The sequence below is a fragment of the Apis mellifera genome, linkage group LG1 (genome assembly GCF_003254395.2).
Source record: "Apis mellifera strain DH4 linkage group LG1, Amel_HAv3.1, whole genome shotgun sequence".
Classification (NCBI taxonomy): domain Eukaryota; kingdom Metazoa; phylum Arthropoda; class Insecta; order Hymenoptera; family Apidae; genus Apis; species Apis mellifera.
Window position 1 is genome coordinate 1,534,427 of NC_037638.1, and position 22,941 is coordinate 1,557,367.

At 31.3% G+C, this 22,941-nt stretch overlaps 1 protein-coding gene and 1 non-coding gene across 2 annotated transcripts in view; one reads left to right on the forward strand and one right to left on the reverse strand.

The window, feature by feature from the left end:
- Nucleotides 1-22,941, forward strand: part of LOC100576700 (class A basic helix-loop-helix protein 15) — a 152,615-nt gene that overhangs the window by 42,428 nt on the left and 87,246 nt on the right. The window lies entirely within an intron of this gene.
- TRNAS-CGA lies at nucleotides 7,832-7,913 on the reverse strand. The gene has a single exon. It is a non-coding gene; the product is annotated as a tRNA-Ser (tRNA).

Sequence of the window (22,941 nt, forward strand, 5' to 3'; positions counted from 1 at the left end):
GTTTTATTATATTATTCACTATTGGAGGATTAATTATATTGATATTATTCTTCATATAGATTACATATTATGTTGTTGTTGGTTATTTTCATTATATTCTTTCAATAGAAGCAGTATTTGGAATTATTTCAAGATTTATTCATTGATGTCCATTAATTACTGGCTTATTATTAAATGATTAAAAATTCAATTTATTATGATATTTATTGACAAGAAACTAAAATTAAATTCGAATGAACATCACAATAAATTCAGAAATATAGAAAACTAAAAGATAATTGATAAAATTTCGAACCAGTTCTACAATTAAATTCGAATGAACATCACAATAAATTCAGAAACACGGAAAACTAAAAAATAACTTCTAATCAGTTTTAAAATAAATTCAGAAATACTTCTAAAAAATAACTTCTAACCAGTTCTAAAATAAATTCACAAGTACAGAAAACTAAAAAATAATCAAAAAATTTTCGAACCAGTTCTACAATTAAATTCTAAATTAAATGAGCGTCGCAATAAATTCAAAAATACACAAATTCCAAAAGAAACAAAAAAATAATCGATCAAACCAAATCTCGTAAACTCCTCAAAAATCTTAAATCCCGGATAAAGCCGATTCTGAAACCAAACCAAAGACACCAGAAATATTCAAAACGACATTCAGAAATACGAATACATCGTCCCGATGACAGAGGTTATTCTGTTATATATCGATCCTCGATGACGAGGCTGGTTGTAGAAACCTCTCGATGACCTCTCCGCGAGGGTTTCAGATCGAGAGACAACGGAACGTTTTCTCTCTCCGCGAGGAGAATTGTTTAAAAGCCCCGATACCGGAGATATCAGCCAGATATCGCGCCTTTTGTGCCTTCTTTCGCGATCTTTACCCCCCGATTTCGAATTAGAAACCATTAAACCATATAACTGGATATTAAGTTATCGATAGACCTATCGTCTATCCAACGTTACATCAGATATGTATTTGATCTCGTGGAAAGTTTTGTGCGTCGTGGATGGGCAAAAATATCGTATTTTAATATACGATATTAAAATTACGATTTGACGGTAAGAAGTTTTTTAGGATCGAAGAATATTTTTCTGATTAAATCATCGATTTTTTTTTCGTTTCGTTTTCTCGTACAGTTAGATTGGAAATATGGAGATGGAGATGGAGAGATCATTTGTTGCTAAAAGTAGCTGTTGCAAATTGAAATTATATCCAAAATTGAGAAGAAATTAACATTTAATTCATCGATTTCATCGTTTTTCTGGTTAAATCATCGATTTCGTCGTTTCGTTTTCTCGTAGAGTTAGATTGGAAATATGAAGATGAAGATGAGAGATCATTAGTTGCTAAAAATTGAGAAGAAATTATAAATCGTGTAAATTAACGTTTAATTCATCGATTTCGTCGTTTCGTTTTCGCGTAGAGTTAGATTGGAAATATGGAGATGGAGATGGAGAGATCATTAGTTACTAAAGATTGAAATTATATTCAAAATTGAGAAGAAATTAAATCGTGTAAATTAACATTTAATTCATCGATTTTATCCTTGCTTCTTGTAAATATTCTGTAAATATTGAAATATATATATGGGAATTGAAATAATTATCCTGTTGTTAATATAACTTTTTCTTAAGAAAAATTGAATTTAAAATTTTTCAAAATTGATTTCATCCTCCGTTCCTTATGAATATTTACTTTTTGGATTATTATATACGAATGGAAATGTGGGAATGGATGCAGGATTATTAAGTTAATTTTTAAATTTAATAAAATTACATTTGTAAGAAATCTTAAATTAGTCAATTTAATTTCATCCTTACAAATATTACGTCAGATATACATAAATAAAAAAATTGTGAAATTATTGTTAATTTAAATTATAAAATTATACTTGAAGAAATCATTATGGTTAAATTAATATTCGATTTTGGATAATCAGAATAACGTCGTGGTATTGATATTAAACCTAAAAAATGTTGAGGAAAGAAGGTTAAATTTCTGAATTTCTGAATTTATTGTGATGTTCATTCGAATCTAATTTTAAAGTTAATTTTATTTAAGATTAGATTTTTAAAGAGAAGAATTTTTCTCTATTTTCGCTAGATTTTTATTCACTTCTTTTTATCTTCCGTTGGAAGTAAAACTGTGGACGAAGCAGACAGTGGAATTGTCATCAAATAATCCATATTTTGAAAAGAGATATTCGCGACGTTGTGAAATTACTTTTGATCGAAATCCTCTAAAAAAATTGGAAAATTGTAAAATTATGTCGCCGTTTGGGAACAGGACTCTCTTTAATATTAGAAATTACAATTAGATTTCTCTTGTAATAGTCGTGCAAAGTGTACTTCGTAGAATTCCAATTCTACCTTGGTATTACAAATTTCATCGAATTAAATTTCATTTAAAGTTGCTGCAGAACTTCACTTCAACTTCTTCCATTGAATACAGATTTTTTTTATATAATACAATCGCACGAAACATCTCATGAATCATAACTTTCCTAAAATCCTAAAATTTCAAAACCGAATTAACAATAATTTTCTTCTCTAATTTATTCAAATTTTCGTTTCCAAAATTCTCTATCTTTAAATTTAAATATTTAAATATAAAAATTTGAAAAAAAAAACACGAATCGTCAAAATGAAAATCTGAAGCTCGAAATTTTGCAAACCGAGCCAATTACAACTTATCTCCACTTATTAATGAATCGACTAATTAGCGGCTGCTGGTGTTATTAACGTTTGGCGCTCGGATATACCAATTAGGCTCCCCGTAGTATCGAGTGTACGGCTAATTATTAAATATAATTAATCACTTAACCTGTTAACCGTGAAAGACGTGCTATCTGATCGTTGGAGAGAACACCTCTGCAACAGGGACGATCGATCGCTTACGGAGCCGCGCGATACGTAAAATAATTGCAATCGCTCGAAAAAAGAAAATTTTGAAACGTCGTTCGTCGTTGCGCCTATCCTAATATTAATAAACACGTTAATAGATAATCATTATATTTCAAAAAATAATATTTCGTTTTATAGATTAATTTCAAAATAATAATTTCAATTACTGTTTTTTTTTTCTTTGGAAATGAAAATAATTCATAATTTATCTTAAAAATAATATTATTTTAAAAATATTAAAAATAATTATTTTAAAAATAATATTTCGTTTTATAGATGAATGTCAAAATAATAATTTTACTGTTTTTTTTTCTTTGGAAATGAAAATAATTATAATTTATTTGTCTAGATGAAATAATTGCAATCGCTCGAAAAAAGAAAATTTTGTGCCTATCCTAATATTAATAAACACGTTGACGTGTTACGTTAGTAGATAACCATCACTTTTCAAGAAAAAATAATATTTTGTTTTATAGATATAATAAAAATAAAAATAATAATAATTTTAATTACTGTTTTTTTTCTTTGAAAATGAAAATAGTTATAATTTATTTGTCTAAATAAAATGCGTTACCCACATTAATAGATAACCATTACTTTTCAAGAAAAAATAATATTTCGTTTTATAGATGAATGTCAAAATAATGATTTTACTGTTTTTTTTCTTTGAAAATGAAAATAATTATAATTTATTTGTGTAGATGAAATAATTGCAATCGCTCGAAAAAAGAAAATTTTTAAACATCGTTGCGCCTATCCTAATATTAATAAATATGTTAACGCGTTACCCATGTTAATAGATAATCATCACATTTCAAGAAAAAATAATATTTCGTTTTATAGATGAAAATAATAATTTTAATTACTGTTTTTTTTTCTTTGGAAATGAAAATAATTTATTTGTCTAGATAAAATAATTGCAATCGCTCGAAAAAAGAAAATTTTGCGCCTACCCTAATATTAATAAACACGTTGACGCGTTACATTAATAGATAATATTTCATTTTACAGATGAATTTCGAAATAATAATTTTCTTTGGAAATGAAAATAATTTATTTGTCTAGATAAAATAATTCCAATTGCTCGAAAAAAAAAAAATTTTAAAACATCGTTGCGCCTACCGTAATATTAATAAATATGTTAACGCGTTACCCACGTTAATAGATAACCATCAAATTTCAAGAAAAAATAATATTTCGTTTTGTAGATGAAAATAATAATTTTAATTATTGTTTTTTTCAATCATTTCTTTGGAAATGAAAATAATTATAATTTATTCGTCCAGATTAATAAAATAATAAAATAAAATAATTCCAATCGCTCGAAAAAAGAAAATTTTAAAACATCGTTCGTCATTCCACCTACTCTAATATTAATAAACACGCGTTACGTTAATAGATAACCATTATATTTCAAGAAAAAATAATATTTCGTTTTACAGATAAATTTCGAAATAATAATTTTCTTTGGAACTGAAAATAATTATAATTTATTCATCTATAGATAAAATAATTCCAATCGCTCGAAAAAAGAAAATTTTAAAACATCGTTGCGTCTACCTTAATATTAATAAATACGTTGACGCGTTATCCACGTTAATAGATAACCATCACATTTCAAGAAAAAATAATATTTCGTTTTATAGATGAATTTCAAAATAATAATTTCAATTACTGTTTTTTTTTTCTTTGGAAATGAAAATAATTCATAATTTATTTTAAAAAATAATATTTCGTTTTATAGATGAATGTCAAAATAATAATTTTACTGTTTTTTTTCTTTAGAAATGAAAATAATTATAATAATTTATTTGTCTAGATAAAATAATTGTCAATCGCTTAAAAAAAGAAAATTTTGAAACATCGTTACGCCTGACGCGTTACCCACGTTAATAGATAACCATCACATTTCAAGAAAAAATAATATTTCGTGTTATAGATGAAAATAATAATTTTAATTATTGTTTTTTTCAATCATTTCTTTGGAAATGAAAATAATTATAATTTATTTGTATAGATAAAATAATTCCAATCGCTCGAAAAAAGAAAATTTTGAAACATCGTTGCGCCTACCCTAATATTAATAAATACGCTATAATTATCCACGTTAATAGATAATCATTACATTTCAATTTATAAATGAAAATAATAATTTTAATTACTGTTTTTTTTCTTTGGAAATGAAAATAATTTATTTGTCTAGATAAAATAATTGCAATCGCTCGAAAAAAGAAAATTTTGCGCCTACCCTAATATTAATATTAATATAATATAATATAACCCTAATATTAATATTAATAAACACGTTGACGCGTTACATTAATAGATAATATTTCATTTTACAGATGAATTTCGAAATAATAATTTTCTTTGGAAATGAAAATAATTATAATTTATTTGTCTAGATAAAATAATTGCAATCGCTCGAAAAAAGAAAATTTTGCGCCTACCCTAATATTAATAAACACGTTGACGCGTTACCCATGTTAATAGATAACCATCACATTTCAAGAAAAAATAATATTTCGTTTTACAGATGAATTTCGAAATAATAATTTTCTTTGGAACTGAAAATAATTATAATTTATTCATCCATAGATAAAATAATTCCAATCGCTCGAAAAAAGAAAATTTTAAAACATCGTTGCGCCTACCGTAATATTAACGAACACGTTGACGCGTTACATTAATAGATAATATTTCGTTTTTATAGCTGAATTTCGAAATAATAATTTCAATTACTATTTTTTTCTTAACCGTGCAGCGTAATGCAAAAAAAAAACCGCGTGGATGATGATATATCGGTCGAGATAAGCGTGTGGCCAACTCGCGAGGACCGTGGACATGGACGAAATCGAGCAAGATGGCGGAAAGGAAGGCAGGCGCGGAGAGAGACCGTTGACCCATCGAGCCGGGAATCGAGCACAACCGGATGAGTCAGCGCGCCATTCCCACCAGCGTGGCAATAATCGAAAACCGCATTGGGCTCGGTGAAAGCGCATCCGCGGAGCGAGCGCGTTCCACGCGAGATCTAAACGAGATCGGGGGTGGGGGAAGAAGGATGAAGAAGAAGAAGCGAGGCGAACGCTTCTTCTAGCTCGGATTTCCGGGGAGTGTGAGTGTGAGAGAGAGAGAGATGGGGGATCGACGGTGTCTCGCTCTCGTAGCCTACATACGAGGCGACGTTAATGGACGAACACGTGACACAAGGCCGTGCGATCACCTTGGGTGCCCCACACGCCTTGCCGAGAGACGACGCCTCGTCGTCCTTTTTCCGACCAAAGGAATAGCGGAACTCGGCATTTTACAGTTAGCCACGAACCGGCGTGCTTCGTGTCCGTCACCGTGCCTTACACGCATGATCCGCGCCTTCGATCGTGGATCGATATTCGACTCGTGCCGATTATATTCGTCCCCCGCTTCGTCGAGGCGAATTTAGGTTAACTCAGGAGGCTGGAATTGGAAATTTTCCGATCCTGGCGAGTTTTTAGGTTTGTTGAACAACAAAGTTTCGAATTGAGTTTGATTTTTCAAGCGAGAATTGGATTTGAATTAAACTTGAAGTAAATTTAAGTAGATCAGGTTCGACTTGGTAGAATTAGATTCGAAATGGGAGATAGTTTTGAGTTTAGAATAAGTTCAGATTTGAATTAGGTTCGAAATAGATTTTAAGATTAGGATTCGTTTAAATTAATTAAAAGTTGCACATATCGTTTCGTGGTGTTCGCTTTTAAAAACGCCTACGTTCCCACGAGACGAATTGCAAGAGGCATCATATGTATGAGAAGCGTGAAACGCGTGCCGTGACTGCCGCTTCCTGTTAAGGTCGGGGTCGAAATGAATAAACGAGCTCGGGAGAATAAATTCGATGCGAGCTGAATTTTAGACTGGGTTGTTGCCGCGGCTCGTTAACCTCTTTACCGCGCGAGAGATCCACGGATTGCACGAGCAATCTCGTTTCTTCTTTCTGAAAAAACTTTGTAAAAAAAGAAAAAAAGAAAAAAAAACAATTATCTCGAGATCGGGTGAGAAAAGAGTTGAAGAGAAAAAGAGATCTTTCGCTTCGTTCGCTTAAATATAAATTTAATACATCGATATATTAAATTATATATATAAATAATCTATAATCCGAGAAAATATCGTCCAAGAGAGGAAAGAAAGTTTTCACCGGGTAGAAAGCGGCCTGGGTTCCCTCCTGTCGAGAAACGGGGGGTCCCGGCCAGGAAGGATCAAAGCTGGATCAATTAACGGCAAGCTATTCCATTCATTACCCGGTTGGACGCGGAATGCGACTGGAACTATTAAAGCCGCGACGAGAGAGATCGGCGGCGACGATTTGCTTTTGCCGGCCGGCCATTTAACGGTCCGCCATAATTGAGCACGATGAAAAATTCCGCTCGAATTACCGGCCGGATCTTCTTTATTCATTGATTATTCGCTTCTTGCCCCGTTTCTTCCCCCTCCTCCCTCGAATTCCTCCATAATTCCAGACTGGCAAATTGCAATTAATCCATCGTTATTCTCCAACGTGTGTCCGTTGTGCGGTACACGTATCACGGGCAGCGTTAAATGTCATAATCGCACGTTTAAAATTCGCGATTAAATCGACCGAGCTATTCAAACTTTTTTACCGACCGAGAAAATTTTATTCCACGTGCCTCGAATCTCTTCGCATCTTCGCATACAAATTGATGCGGGGAGAAAAATTAAGTTAATTCGAGTTTTGTGCAGTGTCTCTCTAGAAGAGAGACGTCTATTTTAAACACGTTTTTCATGAAATAAAATTATTCACGAAATAAAGCGAATCATCGAGAATAAATGAATCGGTAAGTGAAACGTTTATCGATCGAGTAATTGGTTCGCGCGGATTTTATCCAAAAGTAAATGGATTTCGGAATTGGGAAGGGAAAAAAATATTTTTCGCAGCCGGTAGGATTCGAACCTACGCTCCCAGAGGGAATCTGATTTCGAGTCAGACGCCTTAACCACTCGGCCACGGCTGCTCACCCCTTGTACGTTCGTTGCGCGCTGGGGGTAAATTGGGGGAAACCACCCCCGATATATTTAAATAAATATCGAACGAATATTAAAATATCGTTTTTCCACGATATCTCGCGATTTCTTTTCTTTTTTTTTTTTTTTTCAAATCTCCGATTAACATTGGAAACGTATCGATCGTTTATCCACGAATATCGATAAATCCGTACGAGATTGGAAAATTTTATATGACTGACGATCCCATATCTGGCAAAATGATACAATCGAAGAAAAATTTTTGGAATCCCATAATATCGATAAATCGAGGAACAAATTTCTCGGTCGAATAAATTAACCTTGTTTCTTATTTCCAATTCGATGTATTCAATTTTTCTCCTTCTCTCAAAGATCGTTTCTCCTTTTCTTTTTCTTCTAAGAATATCTTCTTATACTTCTTACTCACTTTAAAGAAAAAAGTTTCGATACTTTTTTAATTGATCGATTCGTTTTCTCTCGATAAATAAATATATATATATCGATATTCGTGATTCATATAACGATGGAGAAGCTTCATAAATCGAGACGAATCTCTCGATTCAAGATTTTATTGGAAAGATTAGAAAATTCATAGAGCATTCGAAAAAGAGAAGAATGAAAGGAACAAAGAATATTCAATACCTTTAACATGACACACGCTGCATGAAAAGTAAAAGGATTACAGGATCGAAAAAAAAAAAAAATAATTCTCAAAAATTTTATTTTATTCTTAAGAAGCAAATCTAAAATTGGTTCCAATCAGTGTATACGAAAAGAAAAATCTCAATCTACCGTTTTCCAATAATCTTGCAAATTGTTGTTTCTTCTGCTGGATGTAAAATTCCATTTGCCTGGAGATTGTCGACACCGAATCGTGTGGATTGTTTGTTTCGAAGGAAAGAACGAGAGAAGGAAAGAAGGTCGGTTTGTTTTTCACAAAGGCGAGCACTTTCACGAGCGGCGTGCAAGGGAAGTAACGGTAAACGTACTTCGGATCATTGATATTCCTTTAATTGGATGGAATGCGTCGATTTCGTTCGGTTCGGATTACTTTTGGCCGGGCAGAAAAGTGTACCGTTGCCTTCCCGTCCCGTGAGAAAAGTGTGTCAGAAAGTTTGTCTTTTTTCTTCCTCTTCTTCCTCTTCTTTCTTTTTCGCGTTTGTCTCAGAAGCGAGTCGAAAGGTTTTTCGATGCTTTTTCTTTAAATTTTAAATCGCTGTTCGATGCTTTTTTTTAAATTTTAAATCGCTGTTCGATGCTTTTTTTTAAATTTTAAATCGCTGTTCGATGCTTTTTCTTTAAATTTTAAATCGCTGTTCGATGCTTTTTTTTAAATTTTAAATCGCTGTTCGATGCTTTTTTTTAAATTTTAAATCGCTGTTCGATGCTTTTTTTTAAATTTTAAATCGCTGTTCGATGCTTTTTTTTAAATTTTAAATCGCTGTTCGATGCTTTTTTTTAAATTTTAAATTTAAATTAAAAAATTTTTGAGAACGAAGATTGTTGAGAGTGGATGATGAAGGAACGAGAAAATATATGCATTTCACTTCCTTATTTATATTAAATATTTACAAGTAAAGTGTAGATGTAGAAATTGTAGAACTTGTAGAAATATTTACAAGTAAAGTGAGAATGTAAAGTTGGATTACGTGTTATAATTGATCGATTATATTATAATCGAAGGAGAAAATAATATTTCGAGAAATATTGGATTTTTCATTTTGTGTTATATGTATTCGTAACTTGGAAAGTGTAAAGGTATATCTGTTGTTCGTTTGTGATGAAGATGGTAACAGTTGATTTATTTGTTTATTGATTGAAGCTTTGTTTATTTATATTGGATATTTACAAGTGGAAAATAGAAAAGTATCGGTTATATTGTTATTTATGAAGATAATAGATCATTTTATTTATCGATCGAGTGATTTTAAGATTGATTTTCAAAGGAAAAAAAATATTTTTGGAAATACTTCAGTTTGTATTAGATATTTAAAAGTGAAAATACAAAAGTATCTATGTTATTTATTTATGAAGATGATTGAGATTTATCAATCGAATGATTTTGGAGACTATAATTATATTACGATTGATTTTCGAAGAAAAAAAAAAGAAATATTTCACTTGCCTATTTACATATTATTTATAAAGATGATAAGAATCGATTTCATTCATCGATCGAATGATTTTCGAGACTATAGTTATATTAGGATTGATCTTCGAAGGAAAAAAAAGGAATATTTCTCGAAATATTATATTTAGATTGGCTATTTACGTATTAGATATTTATTAAGATGATAAGAATCGATTTTATTCATCGATCGAATGATTTTCGAGACTATAATTATATTAGGATTGATCTTCGAAGGAAAAAAATGAAATATTTCTCGAAATACTATATTTAGCTTGGCTATTTACGTATTAGATATTTATTAAGATAAGAATCGATTTCATTTATCGATCGAATGATTTTGGAGAGTATATTATATTATCGATTCGAAGAAAAAAGATCTTCGAAGGAAAAAAAAGAAATATTTCTCGAAATACTATATTTAACTTGCCTATTTACGTATTAGATATTTATTATATTTATAAAGATGATAAGAATAGATTTCATTTATCGATCGAATGATTATTAAATAGAGACTTAGAAAAAAAATGGAAAATATCCGTTATTTATTTATGTAAAGATAATAGATTTTATTTATCGATCGATTGATTTTGAAGGCTATATATTATAATATCATTACGATTGATTTTCAAAGGAAAAAAAAATGGAAATAATAGATATAAAATATCTATATATATATATATAAAATAGATATAAAATATCTATTATTTATTTAGAAGATAATAGATTTCATTTATCGATCGAATGATTTTGAAAGCTATATCATTACGATTAATTTTCGAAGAAAAGAAAAGAAATATTTTTCGAAATTTATTTATTTATTAAATATTTAGGAAAAAAGTATCCGTTATTTACTTATAAAGATAATAGGTCATTCATTTCATTTATCGATCGAATGATTATTAAATAGAGATTTAGAGAAAAAAAAATGAAAAGTATCCGTTATTTATTTGTAAAGATAATAGATTTTATTTATCGATTGAATAATTTTGGAGGCTATATCATTACGATTGATTTTCAAAGAAAAGAAAACAAATACTTCTCGAAACTTATTTATATTAAAAAAAAATTATATTTAAAAAAAATGAAAAGTACAAAGTATCCATTATTTATTTATAAAGATAATAGAATTCATTTATCGATCGAATGATTATTAAATAGAGATTTAGAAAAAAAATGAAAAATATCCATTATTTATTTATGTAAAGATAATAGATTTCATTTATCGATTGATTTTCGAAGAAAAAAAAATACTTTTCGATACTTATTTACATTAAATATTTAGAAAAAAAGTATCCGTTATTTATTAATATAAATGAAGATAACAGATTTCATTTATCGAATGATTATTAAATACTAAAAAAAAAAAAAAATAGAAAATATCCATTATTTATTCATAAAGATAATATATTTCATTTATCGATCTATTATTAAATATTTAGAAAAAAAAAATGGAAAGTATCCATTATTCATTTATATAAAGATAATAGATTTATCGATCGATTGATTTTGAAGGCTATATCATTACGATTAATTTTCGAAGGAAAAAAAAAATACTTTTCGAAACTTATTTACATTAAATATTTAGAAAAAAAGTATCCGTTATTTATTAATATAAATAAAGATAACAGATTTCATTTATCGAATGATTATTAAATACTAGAAAAAAAAATAGAAAGTATCCATTATTTATTCATAAAGATAATATATTTCATTTATCGATCGAACGATTATTAAATATTTAGAAAAAAAAAAATGGAAAGTATCCATTATTCATTTATATAAAGATAATAGATTTATCGATCGATTGATTTTGAAGGCTATATCATTACGATTAATTTTCGAAGGAAAAAAAAAATACTTTTCGAAACTTATTTACATTAAATATTTAGAAAAAAAGTATCCATTATTTATTAATATAAATAAAGATAATAGATTTCATTTATCGAATGATTATTAAATACTAGAAAAAAAAAAATAGAAAATATCCATTATTTATTCATAAAGATAATATATTTCATTTATCGATCGAACGATTATTAAATATTTAGGAAAAAAAAAATGGAAAGTATCCATTTTTATTATTCATTTATTATAAAGATAACATATTTCATTTGTCGATCGAACTGTTTTAATTTTCAAGACTGTTACAATTATATTACAATCGAAGGAAGAAAAAAATTCGTGCCAAAATCGTTGCCAAAAAAAAAAAAAGAAAAAAAAGTGGCGAATCGCGATAAGAGATCGGAGCACCCGTTATATATACCGGCACGCATGCCGTTGCACCCGGCAAGGACGCAATCTGGAACAGCCGCAAACGGACTTCACTGCTCGAGAGATTGCTGATTGTGACTGGTTGCTAGCTTGCCGGTTTCTACGTCCGGATTCTACCGAGAATAAATGCAAAACGGCTCGACGAGGAAGAAGCGCGCTCCTTTCCCCCTCCCCCTCCCCCTGCGACACGATATTTTCGAATTTTCATTTTCTTTTAAGTAATATTCGAACCCATCATTATATTACATCGAGGAAAAGGATATACTCTTCTTTTAGAATTTGAATTTTCGTTTGACACGATTGTTCGAATAAATTATAAATAAAATAAAAATTGGAAATTAATAAGAATTACTTTTGTTCAATATCGTGGAGAAAGATATTAAGGACTCGTTACGTCTCGTATACAAACATGGGCGCGAATTTAAAATCTTGGAAACGTTGTTTGATCGATAAAACAGGAATCGTCAACGAGGATTAGTTTTCGTGATTATTTAATTCGACACAATTATTATTGTTAACAAATTGTATTATTGAAAGTATGTTGTGCGAGAATTATCGATTATTACAAACGGAATTGTGTCATTGAAAAAAAAAGAAAAAAAAAAAAAAAGAGGAAAGAATAATTAAGGCCTTACCTATATATGCAGATTCATATATGCGTTCATAACATTTTTATAACTCTTTCTTAAACAAACGATATCCAACGAAGAAATATAATTTATTTATAATTTTTCTCTCTCTCTCTCTCTCGATGATTAACGACATTTTAACGAAAGACGACATTTTCATCTTCTACGGTTATACACACGTTATTTAACTACTCTCGTGCGAGATTATTACTCCCGTGTTATTACTCGTTAATTGATCCATGAATGTACACATCATTTGCAATTTGTAAATGATCGTAATGATTGTTATCGATTGGAATATATATTCAACGATTCGTGAATGATATCGACGACGAGTTTTTGAGAAAATATCTCTCTAGTTGAAACGAAAAAGAACTGACGGAATCTGACGAAAAAGGAATAGTTTCTTTCTTTCTCGGAGAAAATTATTACCGACAGAGCAATCACAAATTATCGTAAAAATTTTAAAATAGATTTGTTCTTGATTAACGTATTATATTTGCTTCATTATACTTTTTAATAAAGATAGTTAATTATAAGAGTTGGATCAAGTTATTCACGATTATTCGAAATGAAACGATGATAAAACTTAACCTAACTTAATCTAAATAATTATGTTCAATTTTAATCAATTATCTTTCGAATTGAATAATTCAAAAAACGAGAGTATAAATAGATAATTTAAACGTATTATTCGCAATCTTTTAACAAAGTTATTCATGATTCTTGAAATTAAACGATAAATGAAAAGATAAAAGGAGTTGAGTTAACCTAACCTAGATAATTAAATATATTACTCGATACTTTTGTTGTCTCAATTAGACATGATTATCTTTTGAATGGAATAATAATTGCAGAAATGTAAATAATGGATAGATTTGTCCTTGATTATTTACACCATTATTCTTTCAGCAAAGATAACTAATTATACTTGGCTCAGGTTATATGATAAATGAAACGATAAAACTTAACCTAACTTAACTTAAATAATTAAATTCAATCTAGACAATTATCTATTTGAATTGATAATTACGAAAGTATAAATAATCAGACAGACTTTTTTACATTGTTCTTTCAACAAACATAGCTTTAAAGATACAATTAGGTTAGATTATAAACGATAAAAAAAATCTAACGGAGATAATTAAATTCTTCTCTTTTTTTTCTTTACACATTAAATTATTACAATATTAAAATTGTCGTTTCAGACGAGAAAAATTTGAAAGGAAAAAAGGAAGAAGTAAGGGTGAAAAAAAAAAAAGAAAAAAAAGAAGTGCAGCGAGTCGTGGCCGACTCTTTCTTATCTCGCCATTTGCCGTGAAACGTAACGCGAACCTTTGACATTCACTTTCTAACGGAACTAATGTGCGCGATTGATATTGTGAAAAATCGAATACGCTTGAAAATATGCGAGTCGAGTCGACAACGAACGGTTGAACGAAACCGTTTGCGAAAAAATCGCTGGGAAATGTTCAATGGGATGGAAAAGTCGATAAGAAAGAGCTCTGTAAACGTATCCTTTATTAATAAACGCAACGTATATAACGGTGTTTTTAATTTAAAAATCTACGTACAATACATAATATTTGCAATTTATATTAATAATTATGAAATATCGCCACCATCTCTCGAAATAAATATATATTTTGCATAATATACGTTGTATTTCAAATTACAGTAATGCCCTTGTTATCGTTCAATAAATGATTTTACCTGCAATTCCTACAAATCATAAATCGGTATTAAGTATAATACGAAGTGTTCACTTCGCTATCCGGATTGTTCGATTATCCGAACTTCGGTTCCATTTAGATAATTCTACCGTGTACAATAAAATTTAAAATCGATAAAGAGACTCGAAATAATCCTTTGATCATCCTATCTGTATAATTTATCCTTCGCGGTTAACGGATATTTTCCAGGAAAAAATAAAAAAAAAACGAAAGGAACTAGAGAGAAAATTAAGCGATAAAAACAAAATGTATTTCCAAGTGTATATATATACATATATCTTGTAACAAACTGTACGCGTATCTATGAAAAAGTTAGCAATCGTTCAGGATACTTTCGAAAGACGCCATTCGTACACGTGATACATACGTTCCAACTCCGGCTTTGAACGATCGCAGACAGATGGATAGGGATAAGGATAGGATAGGATAGACAGGATACAGGTATATATTCTGTTCTGGAATCTGCTCTCGACGCTGTTGTGGGTGAGAGTCGGAGAACTAGGACTCGCGTACTCGCCAAGAATGCGAATCTAACGGGTGAACCGCCGAGCACGTTCACTTTAACACTATTCCTTGCCTTGCCCGTTTCCTTTTCCTTCTTCTCATCCTAAAGGATAATACGTCCAAAGTTTCGCGATGAAAAATAATAATAATAATACGTCGTGTAAAATTTTTATCGAAAAAGGAATAATGTAATTTGGGGAATTAAGAAGATAATTAATAATCGTTTTATCTTAATATCGAATCTTTTTAACAACCGTCCCCAATTTTGCCAGATGAATTTTAACTGGGACAAAAAACGCAGCACTAGAAAATATATGTGTATATACATGTATATACGTATATACGTATATACGTATATAAAGGACATTCGACTAGAAGCAAAAAACGACATAAAATAGGCCATTAAACCTAAAACTTTAAGAGACACGATAAAAATTCAGACGATATTCGAACAATCGAGGCCATTCTTTACAACGTTGCAGATATAATACCAGATAAGTGAGAATAAAAAAAAATTATTCTTACGACTTGTAGCTCCGAAAGTAAGAAATATCCATAAAATTCTAATTTAAGTCATCTTGAACATGGATTTTTAAAGAAACGAATCCAATACCGTCCTCCAATTATTTTCTACAGCTTTCACCTGTTTGAAAACGTCGAACGAATTTACCTGGAAATCTTCGTTCTCGAAACGAAACGGAATTGTTTGCATGGAAACCGATGGTAGCAGCGCAGCGTGTCTCCGCCGCGCCGATCCATTTGCAAAGAAACGAAATAAACGTATTCTCTTACTCTCGCTATGGCGAATCACAATGGTAGCAGACGTGTAAACGGTGTGCGGTGTGCGGTGTACGCCGCATGCGCCACCAAGCAGGAGAGGAGAAGAACTTGAACCGTTACTCACTCTTACTTACACTTACTTCGGACGAACGAACGAACGAACGAACGAACGAACGGTTCTTTCCTTTGATCTCGAGGGATCGTGGCAACGCTTTCGCAACGCAGGATGCGCCGTGCCACAGGCGTTCGCGATCCGATCGAAATTCAATTACAAAACTATTTTCGAGGCCGGCCCCGATCCCCGTGGACAAATTTCCACAGTGCGGCCTGCGTGCGCACAGGGCCACGGATCCCATTGCCAGGCCATCCTGCAACCGCGAGAAAGGCGCAGCTCGAGGAGAAAGTGTTCTTATCCCGCGAGTAGGATGGGATGGTAGCGATGGGATCGAGCGTCTCGCGAGCAACTTTGGATGGAACAATTTTTGTAGTATTTTTTTATATCGGAAATTGGTTTTTTTTTTTTAGAAAGAATGAAACTTTTGCAAATTCGTTACATTAGTATTTACTGTGTTTTTACTTTTGTATTTGGTTATTTTTATTTTATAGTTTTTTTTTTTATAATTATTTCTTTTAATAAGGATTGAAAAAGAATTAACTCGAAGAATGATAGTTTAAATCTAGAAATTAGAAGCATTGGAATTTAAATGTTTTTGAGATTGAATTACCAAAGTAATGATGCTTGCATTATATCAAAACAAGAATCTATCTTTATTAGAAATAATTTAAAAAAAAAGTACTCATTAATCACTTTATGACGGACGATGTAAAATAATCGAAATTTTATGACGGCACGAATGGAAAAAAGCAAATTATAATTTTGACGTGAAAAATGAATCACGATTTTTAACATTAAAAAACAATATATCGATCGTAAATTTAAAACGATATTTTTCGTTCTCGTTATCTGAATATTAAATTTCCTGAATCAAAAAAAAAAAGGAATATAATAAATATAAATTTTAGAATCAATTCGAAAATGAGAGAAAAAATAAAAATAAAAATAAAAATACACAGAGTTAAAAAGAAACGAATATTTCAAGAAAGCGAATGGTCGATTCGAAACGAACAGGCGATCGAATGCAAGGAATCAAAGCGCAGCCACACGCTTCATTGAATTTCATTGGTCGAACACATTCAATCTCCGTACATCAGTTTTCGATGAGGAACAACGGGATCCGTGGCATTCTAGGTGCGGTGCCCGTTGTATTCACAGGCCGTTTCTATTCGAAACTCGTGCCGGGGCCAACGATTCTACATGTTCCTTACACCGGCCTTCTTCGTGAAGATGAATGCTCGAGTAAGTACCCCCTCGATTCTTCGCTCCGTGCTACGAATAACGTCCACCATCTTCGTATATACAAGGTGTACATTAAGGCCTAAGTGGAAGAATTTTCCACCTTCCAGACGTGAACTTTATATGAATCCGAATGGAATTGCATTGTGAATAGATCAAACGTGATAATTATATCGAAAAGAATCTCGATAATATAAGAGTGAAAGAATTTTCATACGTGAGCTCGGTCGATAAACGAAGAGTATTACCATGCGATCATATAACCTAATAACGTATGCTGAAAGGAATCTCGATATTACGACGAAATTGTTCGTTCTTTACAATTCTTGTCGTCCATTTTCGTAAGGAATTTTTTCAAAATGCCGAGTTCGTCCATCGATAAATGAAGGAAATAACGATGCGAATAAGAACATATCGAACGATGTTGGATAAGATCTCGATATGAAAAGTTAAATATAATAAATGTTTTGTTATTTTCTTTCTTCAACGCGTTAAAAAATATTCGTAAAAATATATTTCAGTCTTAAAAATTTATCGATTTTATGAGAATAAGGAAAATTGTATTTTAAAATAAAAATGTTTAAGTTTTTTTTAATCGTTGCGATAAAAATTTATTTTTAAATTTAAAATAAAAAAATTGCGTGAGTAATAAATAAGTTGTAAAAATATATATATATACACATATATTTATATATTTTTAATAAAAATTGTGGCACAGATAGATAGAATCTCACGTTTTTTTCTTTAATAAAGTAAAGAATCACTTATCTTTATGAAAGTAATCACCGAGTATTTTTATTATCTCGCACGGTTCGGAAGTTTAAGAAATGGAAGTTATAAAGTGGAAAATGTACGTTTTTAAGTACGTTTAAAAGTATTTTATCAATGCATATAAATGAATATTATAATGTTAAACGTTATTTTTCAACGCGCCAACACACAATTTCTTTTCCGTATATACACAATATCCTACATGAATTATTTATTTAAGAATTCCTAATGGCGAACACTTTTCATTCCTTTCCATAAATTTAATTCGCAACGTTAAAATATAACTTTCTTGTAATAAAATGGGAAGAGAGACTTGTAATAAAATTCAGAGGAGAAAGACAAAAAAATAATTAATTAATTAATTTGTCTAAAATTATACGTATAAAAAAACAAAAAAAAGTTTCAAAGGATCATCCGTGTGCAATCTGAGAAAAAAAGGAAATTGACCCTGAGTCAATAAAACTACCAATTAATATTCTCTTATATCATCGTTAAAATGAAATACTTCCATTTAGAATATCAATTTGCATATAAGAATGAGGGGGAAAAAAAAAATATTGTTTCAGTCTCGATATAACGAAAAAAAAAAAATTACATTTATCACACAATTAATGGATGCCGAAAATGAGAACGAGCCAATTTTTATTCCCAAGGCGAGCATTATAATTTGGATAATGTTCCATCTTGATCGTTAAAAATTAATTAATTTCCATTTCGCTATTCTTTCTTTCTTTTTTTTTATCCCCACATATCCCGCTATTCTGTCATTTTTCGCGATTGGGCCCGCATAAAATTCAAATTATCAAGCTATTCGAATTATTTTATATCGCGAAAAAAAACACTATATAATGTATCTTTTGCACAATGATGTCCCGAGGCTTTCTCTGCGGCAAACAATTTCTTGCGATTCCTTTTTTTACAATAATCGCGATGCTTCGTACATTTTTCGTAATTACATGAAAAATGTATTGAGTAAAATAAATATATTATCGATGAAATATTAAATATTATTCGTTATATTATTCATCAATAAAATATAAAAATCTATTGTACTGACACACTTGTACTAAATATAAATGTCGAGCGACGTCTGTTTGGTGACTTTATTTATAGACGCGTGGAACGTTATTGTTGTACGCTTTGTGTTATTGGCACGACTGTATCGTAACCGCAGTTTCGTTCGATCCGTAACGATGTAAAGACGCGTTTAGCTAAATCGAAATTTACGTTTAATTCCTATTGAATTTGATATTTTCACCCTATATTAAATTTACACAACGAATTTTTAACACTGTCTCAATTTTCACTGCAAGCCACAATTCACTTTTTCACTCATTTATGGATAAATTACATACGGTAACCATTTACGAATTTATAGGTTAGGTTAGATTGAATTAAATCAATTTAGATCGAGAAACACGATTTTTCGATATATTTATACGCAAGAAAATGAATATAAAATTTTTCAATAAACAATCTTCTATAAAAATATATACAAAAATAATTACAATTTTTAAAATTTAATTCGCGATTCACAGTTACAGATTAGAGAAGAGCTATTCTCCAATTCTCCTATTCGATAAATCAATAAAAGTAATATTGCATCTGAACAATTTGACGGTCCATGGTATCTGTGGATGATAAATTTTTATCGGTCAATTGCTCGACCGACCTGTCGACATTTATTACTCGCTATCTGGTACCGGTTGGCGAACAAGCGGATCGCAATGCAGACCAGTATCGAGAGATGAAAGGAAGGAACGGAAGGCTATGTTAACGCGTCGGAGGCGACAATAATAGAGTTCTGCGTTTCGATTTATTGTGGCCTGCCTGTTAAAGGCTTATAATTTATCGAGCTGGAATATTGGAATTGTTCGAGTAACCTTTGACGTCTTCATTGCTCTCGAAATTGCTCTCTCTTCGACTTATACGATTAAAATTATCGTTGAAAAAGTAATGGAAATTAAAAAGTTTAAACGGAGAGATAGATAATTTTGTACGAATATAACGTAAGAAATAAAAGATAAATACGTACTTTTAGGTGAAATGCTACCGTATGTATGTTCAGCGAATATATTTCAAAACGAAAATTTCATTTCATTTCCAAATAAAGTTCCTGTTGTTAATAACGATCATCAATAATCCATCCACATTTAACCATATATCACAAAATCCAGACGTCTAACATTCGAATTTATTATTCAACCATAAACCAACCACCGAACATAACCACCATTATATTTTAACTACCTTCCAATATTTCACGACTCTCCACGGTTTTCCTCTCACTTTTCGAGCAACGATTTTTTCCCACCTCGGGGCGTGATCGCATAGGTGTACCGACACCCGATTTACATGAAAAGAACGCGCGACAAGGAGCACCGCTTGTTGTATATACGCAATCGCTTGGTAACCGAGGGGACCGCGCGCGCGTCTGAATTATACGGTGTTGCTGTTGAATAGAAGAAAAGAGGAAAGAAAAAGGAAAAAATTGACACAAGATTCGAGTCGATTGAAAGTTGCCGGCGAATTTTTCTTCGTTGTTAATTATATTCTCCGCCAAGGACTTTTTACACGTTTACACTTTTGCTACATTCCACGCGGAACAGAGGACGCCGCTTCGGCACGGATATACGCGCGCATGCGCCAACAATGGCCGACATTTTTGCCCGAATGGCCGCCGGCAATAGTGTCGCTTCGATCGAAAAGACGGACACCTTTATACTCGATTGGAAAATCTGGAGGATAGTGGCGGATTGTCGGGGTTAAATCTCGTAACGATTTCGACGTGTCGATCTATGTGGTGAGCACCGGCGACGAAGGATAAGAAACTCGTCCTGCGCATACAGGACCTTTCACTCGCGCTGGCGCAGATTACGTTCAACTAGACAGGTTCATAAAGAGATTTATCGATCCCTCGATTTATAAAGTCGCCGATTTGCCACCTGTTCGCTGCCGGATTGTACGAGTTGAAAAGGTGGTTAGTACAACTTGCCTATGGTACATGTAATAGTTGTTCTTAGTTGGTTTGTTGGTTGGATAAATGGAGAAGGGTAAAGGTTAGGTTTTAATATATTGGAATTTTTAATACCGAAAGGAATACCATTATATATAGGTTAATGGACAATTTTTCTCTTATATTTTCATTAATAATTCATTTTTTTGCAATTTATTAAAAATAAGAAAATAACGAAAGATTATATTTATTAAAAAAAAAAAAAAGTATGATATACTAATTGTCACATCTAGACTAATTTATGAAGACATTTATCGAGTTTTTTGATTTATTATGATTACCTGTTTGCCAATAATTGCGCATTAAAAATAATAGTTATAGAATAGTTCATTTCTTTTAATCGTGAAGATTTTTTTCTTTATCGCTTTTCAGAATTAATGGTCAGAAAATATTCAAGAAAATTTAGTATTCTCGCAGCATCAAGATCGATTCGTCGAAAGAATAAACACATCTCGATTCCCGATCGAAACGTCCAAAAAACTTTGTCGATCACGAGAAACAATTCGGGTCTCGGGTTCGAGGCGTTCCGCATGAGGGGGCCGTAAATTATCCACGAATCGAGACGAGATTTATGTCTCTCGATTCTGGCCCGTTAAACGTGCCCTGTTAAAGCGCGAAAGAGTGTGTCGATGACGGTAACCAACCGACAGAGATTATATCCACGACGACAGGGCGCAACCGAAGATTTATAACCACTTTCTTATCCAATAGAATATTGCTCCCTGGAAAACCGATCTAAGAAAACCGATGTGTTTCACGTTCTAAGAGGTGTGGATTATTTCCACGTGGACAGGTTGCAATGAAATTTATACAGCCGTAGTACACTCTATTCCCCAATGAATAATAACCGTTATACGAAGTCTTCTCGAATAAATCGAGTTGAAAATAATTTTCTGAAACTAAGTAGATCGTGTTGAAGTTTAAAGCGACGTGCGTGATGGAGTGGATCGTGTACAAGTTCTGACAACGAAGTTCATCGTATTAATATTATTACGTGTTTATTTTTTATCAGCTTTCATCTTTAAACTAACTTTGTGTACGTTACTGTGTGCGATACCTGTGACACTGTGTACGTAAGTGATTAAGAATGGAGTCGAGGGTTATTGAATTTTTGAATATTAAATGTCCGATAAGAGAGATTTGGATGAAATTTGCGTTTAATAATAACCGGTCTAATTTTTCGCGGAACTTGATTAGAAAGTTGTTTGAAAAGCTTTAATTAGTAAATCACTCGTGCGAAACAAATATTAAATCAGGATTTATCTATCGATTTTCCTGATTCTCAATTTTCTGAAGTTGAATCTCAAAATTGATTTTCGAAACTTTCTGTAGAACAAATATATCGATAAACTTTCGAGTTTTAATCGAGATTTTTTTCGAGACAATTTCAGACATTTGATATTAAAATTCCACAACGAAAATTCGAACAAAACCGATTATTTGGAATTAAAAAATAAATCGATTTATACGAAATTAACCGAAACGAATTCCGGTAATAATTTGTAAAATATTTGCTTCATTCTTTATCTTGTTTCGACGTTCGAAGCCATCGAAGATCGGAGGGGAGGGGGGGAGAGGGGGAAAAAAAAACACGATATCGTTGCAACAGTAACATTACACGCCCGGAATAAAATAAACTACGTGTTTTACCGGTTTGTTTGATTGGAATTCTTCGCAAACGTGCGAAATATATTTTATCGTAAATCTGTCATCGCGAGAACCGTGGAATTATTTAAAAACGAACCGTGAAAAACACTCTCTCTCTCTCTCTCTCTCTCTCTCTCTCTCTCTCTCTCTCTCTCTCTCTCTCTCTCTCTCTCTCTCTCTCT